Raw genomic sequence first — 7,659 nt, forward strand, 5'->3', positions numbered from 1 at the left:
CAGCTCCTTACAGCTCCAGACCTACTCAGATGCTACCTGGGCTAGCGATCCAGAGGATCGCAAGTCTCTTTACGCCTCTTGTGTCTTTCTTGGTGGCTCTCTCATTGCTTGGAAGACCAAGAAGCAGGTTCCAGTCTCTCGTTCGAGTGTTGAGGCTGAGTTGCGAGCGATGGCTCTATTGACGGCTGAGGTCACTTGGTTACGCCGGTTACTTGCGGACTTTGGTGTTTCTGCTGATGCTCCGACTCTGCTCTTATCGGACAGTACTGGTGCCATCAGCATTGCGCGTGATCCGGTGAAGCACGAGCTCACCAAACACATCGGTGTTGATGCCTTGTATGTGCGTCATGCTGTGCAGCATTAGGTTATGGCTCTTCATTACGTGCCTTCGGAGCTTCAGCTTGCTGACTTCTTCACGAAGGCCCAGACTAGAGCACAACATGGTTTCTTTCTCTCCAAACTCAGTGTTGTTGATCCACCATGAGTTTGAGGGGGGTGTTAGAGTTGTATAGTTCCTTTTCCGTTATTCCCCAGTGTATGAGGGGCTTACCTGCACATTGTCACACATGTACATGTAATGGCCTATGGCCCTCTGTGAATACTAGTTGCTCATTCACAACAGCTCCAGACTCCACACGGGAGACTCCAGACTCCACAACACACGGGAGGCTCCGAGCGCCATGGCCACACAGCATGTGGCGGCGCCCGTCCCCGGCCTGCATCGCACCCCTCCCCGGTTCCCGCGGCGGTGCCCGTCCCCAGCCTACGGCAGCGCCCGTCCCTGGTTCCCGCGTCGGCGCCTGTCCCCGGCCTACGTCGGCGCCCGTCTCCGGCCTGCGTCGGCGTCCGTCCCCGGTTCCCGCGGCGGTGCTCGTCCCCCACGGCCGCAAGGCACTCGACTCCGGTTCCCGAGCTTCTCATCCCCGACTCCTCCCAGAGATGGTGCGGGAGCTGAGGACGGCGGCCATCCTCGAGCGTCGCCTCCTCCTCCCTGTCTCGGCCATCCTTGAGCGTCGCCGCGGTGAGCGGGCGTGGGCAAGCACGCGGCGGCCAGCAGGCATGGGCGGGCGTGCGGCGGTGGCGACCTGGAATGGGCGAGCACGCATGGCAGCGGGGCGTCTTTTTTTAAAATTCTGCTAAACCTCTTTGCCGTGCGTCCTGCGTCCAGGTAACATGGCATAGGTTCGTCCAGCGTGTTGAGTAACATATTGTACTAGGTGTAGGTCCCCGTGTTTTGTCAGGGTTGTACCTGTAATTGTACATGTGTCCGTCTATATATACATGAGCAGCCGACCCAATTGGTGTTGTGCAATCTCCAATACCCTTCTACATGGTATCAGAGGCCCTCTGGTCCTGACCTAGCCGCCGCCCCCTCCCCACCCCGGGCGTCGCCGGCCCCCCAACCCTAGCCGCCGCCCCCTCCCTCCCCGGGCGCCACCGGCTCCCTCTCCCTAGCTGCCGCCTCCCACCACCACCATTGCTTCCGCCATGGCCTTCTCCTCCTCCGGCCCCTCCGATCCCTTCTCCTCCCGCTCCAGTAGCAGCAACCCCTTCGCCGGCCCCTCCCTCGCCGTCATCCGCGACATCCCCATCACCGAGCGCGTGCCGGTGACGCTCTCCACCACCGCTGCCAACTTCTTCCTGTGGCTAACGCTGTGGCTGAGTGCACGTGGCTTCGCCAGCTTCTCTCCGAGCTCTCTTGTCCAGTTGACAAGGTTACGGTGGTCTTCTGTGACAACGTGTCGGCTTTCTACCTCTCCGCCAACCCCGTTCATCATCGGCGCACCAAGCACATCGAGTTGGATATCCACTTTGTTCGTGAGCACGTTGCCCTCGGTTGCGTTCGAGTTCTTCACATACCGACATCTCAGCAGTTTGCCGATATCATGACGAAGGGATTGCCGTCTACGACTTTTCCTGAGTTTCGCTCCAGTCTATGTATCGGTGCCGACCCTTCGACTGCGGGGGGTGTTGAGTCACATATTGTACTAGGTATAGGTCCCCGTGTTTTGTCAGTGTTGTACCTGTAATTGTACATGTGTCCGTCTATATATACACGAGCAGCCGGCCCAATTGGTGCTGTGCAATCTCCAATACCCTTCTACACAGCGCACGGTAACGAAGTGCCTCACGGCCCGCACGGCAAGACTCTTTGCCATTGCCACGCCGTCTAATCTTTTCCGTGTAAAATGGCCTTTTCCGTGCAAATTCACCCTTTTGCCGTGCAAAATGGCCGCACGACAATGCCGTAGTGTTTGCACACCAAATCCTGGCTCATTTGTAAAAGTGAAATCATAAGATTGCATGAGAAGGGGAGACGGAATAAGGAGACAGAGTTTGAAGGATGCGGAAGCATTATGTCAAAAAGAGAGAAAGTGGGGAGCATATAGTATGGACTAGGGGCATCAGGTGTACTTGTTAGAGATATATTAGGTGTGCATGTATTTGGTAGTTTAGGATTTGCAATCCGTACCCTACCTTATTTCTAGGAGAGCCTTTTTAGCCTTCAAGTCTTGTATCACTATATATACTCGCCCGTGAGACTCAATACAACATCCATCATATTTCGCCAATCTCTCTTCCTCTCTATCGTTTTACATGGTATCAGCCGCAAGATTCTAGATCTAGCCGCCGCAAACTCTTCCGCACCGCGCTGCCCCCGGGAGGTCGATCTCCATGATCTCCGCCCGGGGCTGCGCAACCCGTATGCAGGGTCCGTCCACCGATCCGTGATCGGCTTCCCTGTATGTATTTTTCTCTGATCTATTGATCGGTTGTCTTTTTTGGTTTACCGATTTTAGATCGGATTGAGTTGCCCATCGCTGTCATCCACCTGCGCCTCTACTCCGCCAACGGCGTCGATCTGCATTGGCCATCTTCATCAACCACGCGGCACGGCCGCACACGGTCACACACGGGACGCCTACGTGCAACACAACATGCTGTCTCACTCGCGCGGTCTCCATCGCCAATTCATCTTCGCCGTCATCGCCCGGGACATCATCAACATCGTCGCCATCGGCTTTGATCTGCGCGTCGTCCATGCCATGGCACGTACAGCGTCGTCATCGGTCTGATCAACCGATCGCGCACACGTCTCCGCCAAGGACGTCCCCGAGCAAGCGTCTACCACCGATCGAGCATCGGGCTGCCGCTGCATCGCCCCTTCGGGACGCAACGCCGCCGCCTTTGGTCCATGCTACCGGCCTCCGACGCGCCTTCCAAGGTGATGTGGAAATTACCCTTCAGGTAACCAGTATTACGCTACCTCCTACGGCCCAACCAGGGGCCCGTGAAGATCATCCACCGACAAGGTGGGCCGTTATGTCGGTTCCAAAGAAGGATTCTTGACCAACAAGGCAAGAAGACGAAGAGACAAGGAAAGTTTACATGTAGAATTCTCGGTAACCTAGTCGAACCCGGACAGAACTCTCGAGACCTGGCCGGCAATATAAGGGCCAGGAGAGGGTCTGCCGAGGGACACATAATCAACTAAGTCAGAACCACCGCAAGTATAGAGCTAGGTCGTACGTAATCTTAGCTTCTCGACGAGATCTTAGCCTCAGCCTTCGGCTACCCCATTGTAACCCGATATTTTCAATAATCAAGATCAAACAAGCAGAAAGTAAGGGTTTTACCTCATCGAGGGCCCCGAACGTGGGTAAATCTATCTCCCTGTTTGTTTGGTATCTGATATCTCGTGTCAGCCTGCAGGATTCCGTCAACCCTAAGCCCCAAAAGGTGGGCACTGGTGAGGAGTACCCTCGACAATTGGTGTCGTCTGTGGGGATCCTGCTGGCGCAAGGCCCGGCATCGGCTGCTTCGGCCATGTCATCCGCTTGATCAACATCGCCGGCGTTGTCGTCGGCCCCTTCATCGCCAAGCTCGGGGAACTTGATTCGATTAGGGTCCTTTGAGTTCACCCCGCACAACGACTCGTCTCGTCCGACTTTTTCGGATCTACAAGGAGGGTTTGACATGACGTTTGGGAGCGTCCACTACTGCATCAGCGCCAAGGGAATCCTTCGGCTGCCCGATCCGCTCGTTTCCAACTCAGCAAGGACTCCATCCTCGTCAGCGACAGGATCAACCGCGTCGACTCCGGGCCCGGTCGATCTATCAACTGAATTATCTACATCGACAAACTCTTCACCGCCATCAACCCCCCGATCAATATCATCTATGTCTGTTGGATCCAATGATTCTATGTCATCGGATATGACTTCATATTACTGCTTAAACTGCGATACCAGGCACGGGTTGGGCTCAGACGACACGCCGTTCGTTTGCAGCGCCAACTATTCTTCGGGTGAGGATAGTATCGACATCGCCGCCAGGACAGCCACCTGGAGGGTGGCGCATCATCAGATCTACGCTATCCTCAATACGGGTGACGGAGGAGATGAAGGAGAGCGCACACCACATGCCAGTAGGCGCCGCAACGCTGAAAACAGCGCCAACAACGATGACAGCGACTACACTATTGCAGAAGAAGAGTGGGAAGCCGCTCGAGCTCGAATGATGATGATGGAATACCACTCCAAGTACAACTTTTGGGCCGAGGCCATATCCACCGCTTTTCATGCCACCAATCGCCTCTACTTCCGCAAGGGCTTGGAAAAGACGCCATATGAAATCCTCACCGGCAACAAACCAAATGTCTCCTATTTCAAGGTCTTCGTTGCAAGTGTTATATGCTCATCAAGGATACTCGTCTCTCCAAGTTCGCCTCGAAAGCTCAAGAAGGGATATTTGTTGGCTATGCTACGGATTCACATGCTTATAGGGTCTTCAACAAGTCAAATGGGCGTGTAGTGGAAACATGCGATGCGAATTTTGATGAGGACGGTGTCTCTCTAAAAGGGCGAAGTGCTTCTTGTGAGAAAGGAGATGCAATTCCCCCGGAGGCCATTGAGAGGATGGGTGTTGGTTTCTACCGACCTCAAGAGCTCCCTCCTTTCTGTCCGGGGAAGGACCAAGATCTACTCAAGTAGAGTCATCTACACCACAAGGCCAAGCTTCTTCTAGTGGACAACCAACTGCAAGCCAACTACCACAACAACCTCAAGTTCGACAACAACACAACAACCTCCGCAAGCTCATCAACAACCTCCACCACCAAGTGATCAAGATCAAGATACAAGTTCTTCACCGGGCTCCTCGGGGATGACCGCTCCGGATACTACTTATCCTATGAACCTCGAGTTGCCCGGCGCTCAAGATGATGATGACGATGCTTTTCCAAACAAGTGTGGATACGGATGTTGCCGAATACATATTCGGAGCAAATGTTACTACTCGAATACGAATATGGATCAGATGTTTTCTTATTTCAGAGCGGATACAAATATAAGAAAATAATAGATTCATCTCTTATAATGAGCCTATTATAGAACGGTAATGAGCCTATTATAGAACGGTAGAGAGATAAATATAGTGATATAATGCATAGTAGTTTCAAGTTGAATAACATAAAAGAAAATTTGGCTCATTTGTTAGTTTCTCTAAGTTAGATAATTGGTATATTGGGATCGAATTACTAAAATTGGCTGACATAATCTTATTCAGATACGGATATATCCATTTCCATATCCACATTTGCTTAAAAATTCAATACCACAATTGTATTTGCTTTTTTTTAAACGGATCCGGATATTTACCATATCTATTTCCATAGACATCCAGATTCGTATATTATCACTTCAACTTCTAACTTCTCGAATACAAATGATGGGGTTCGTTGCATAGAAAACAAAAAAATTCCTACCGCAAAGACGAATAAATCCAAGATCTAATCTATGGAAAAGCCAAAATCTAATCTCTGAGATCTGAACAATGAGATGGAGATGAGACTAACCCTCGAAGATTCCAAAGCCTACGAGATTAATCTCGTTGTTGATGTAGACGATCGTCCCCGGTGCTGCAATCCGGCAGCACTTCCGTACTCGGTCGCGCGTACGGTGTCGATGAAGCCCCTTCCTCTCCCCGTTCCAGCGGGCAGCGGAGGTGTGGTAGATCTCCACGGAATCCCAGCAGCACGACGGCGTGGTGGTGGTGGTGGAGAAGAGTTGCTGCAGGGCTTCGCCTAAGCCTGCACAGCGTATGGAGGAGGAAGAGAGGAGGGCGGCTAGGGTTGGATGAGGGGTGCCTTGGCCGGCCACCCTCTCCCCTCTTTATATAGGTGGGGGGTCGGCCTAGGGTTTCCCCTAGGGCCCACCCACCCCCTTGGCCGGCGCATGGGGAGGGGCAAACCCCTCCCCCAAGTGTTCCCCTTTATCTCTAATTTTAAACACTTTAATTTTAGAGATAGATTCTATCTCTAGATTTAAACCATTTAAACTAGAGATAGATCTTATCTCCAAGGGGGGGCCGGCCTGGGCCCACATGTCATAGTGGGCAGGACCCACCATGCCATGTGGCACCTATGTGGCCTATCCTGGGGTGGTGGGCCCACTGGTGTCCCTCTAGAACCTTCTAGAAGCTCCGGTCAAAACACCGGACTTTTTCCCGAACCACGGAAAATGACTTCCCTTATATGAATCTTATTCTCCGGACCATTCCGGACCTCCTCGTGATGTCCTGGATCCCATCCGAGACTCCGAACAAAAACTTCGGACTCCATCTCATATTCCGAATCTACTTATGCGACATCGAACCTTAAGCGCGTCACCCTACGGTTCGCGAACTATGCAGACATGGTCGAGACTCCTCTCCGAGCAATAACCAATAGCGGGATCTGGAGATCCATAATGGCTCCCACATATTCAACGATGACTTTAGTGATCGATTGAACCATTTACATACGATGCCAATTCTCTTTGTCACACGATATTTTACTTGTCCGAGGTTTGATCATCGGTATCTCCATACCTTGTTCAACCTCGTTACCGACAAGTACTCTTTACTCGTACCGCGGTATGTCATCTCTTATGATCCAATCATATGCTTGCAAGCTAATTAGACAACATTCAACCGAGAGGGCCCAGAGAATATCTATCCGTCATCAGGATGGACAAATCCCACTATTGATCCATATGTCTCAACTCACACTTTCCGAATACTTAATCCCATCTTTATAACCACCCATTTACGTAATGGCGTTTGATGTAATCAAAGTACCCTTCCGGTGTAAGTGATTTACATGATCTCATGGTCGAAGGACTAAGGCAACTATGTATCGAAAGCATATAGCAAATTGAACTTAATGACTTGATCTTATGCTACGCTCATTTGGGTGTGTGTCCATTATATCATTCAACCAATGACATAACCTTGTTATTAATAACATCCAATGTTCATGATCACGAAACCATGATCATCCATTAATCAACAAGCTAGTTATACAAGAGGCTTACTAGGGACTCCTTGTTGTTTACATAACACACATGTATCAATGTTTCGGTTAATACAATTATAGCATGGTATGCAAACATTTATCATAAACACAAAGATATTATAAGAACCACTTTATTATTTCCTCTTGGGCATATCTCCAACAGCCTCCCACTTGCACTAGAGTCAATCATCTAGATTACATTGTAAGGTACCTAACACCCATGGCATTCTGGTGTTGGTCATGCTTTGCCCTAGGGAGAGCTTTAGTCAACGGATCTGCAACATTCAGATCTGTGTGTACTTTGCAAATCTCTACTTCACCAT

This window comes from Lolium rigidum, chromosome 7 (assembly GCF_022539505.1).
Source record: "Lolium rigidum isolate FL_2022 chromosome 7, APGP_CSIRO_Lrig_0.1, whole genome shotgun sequence".
Lineage (NCBI taxonomy): Eukaryota > Viridiplantae > Streptophyta > Magnoliopsida > Poales > Poaceae > Lolium > Lolium rigidum.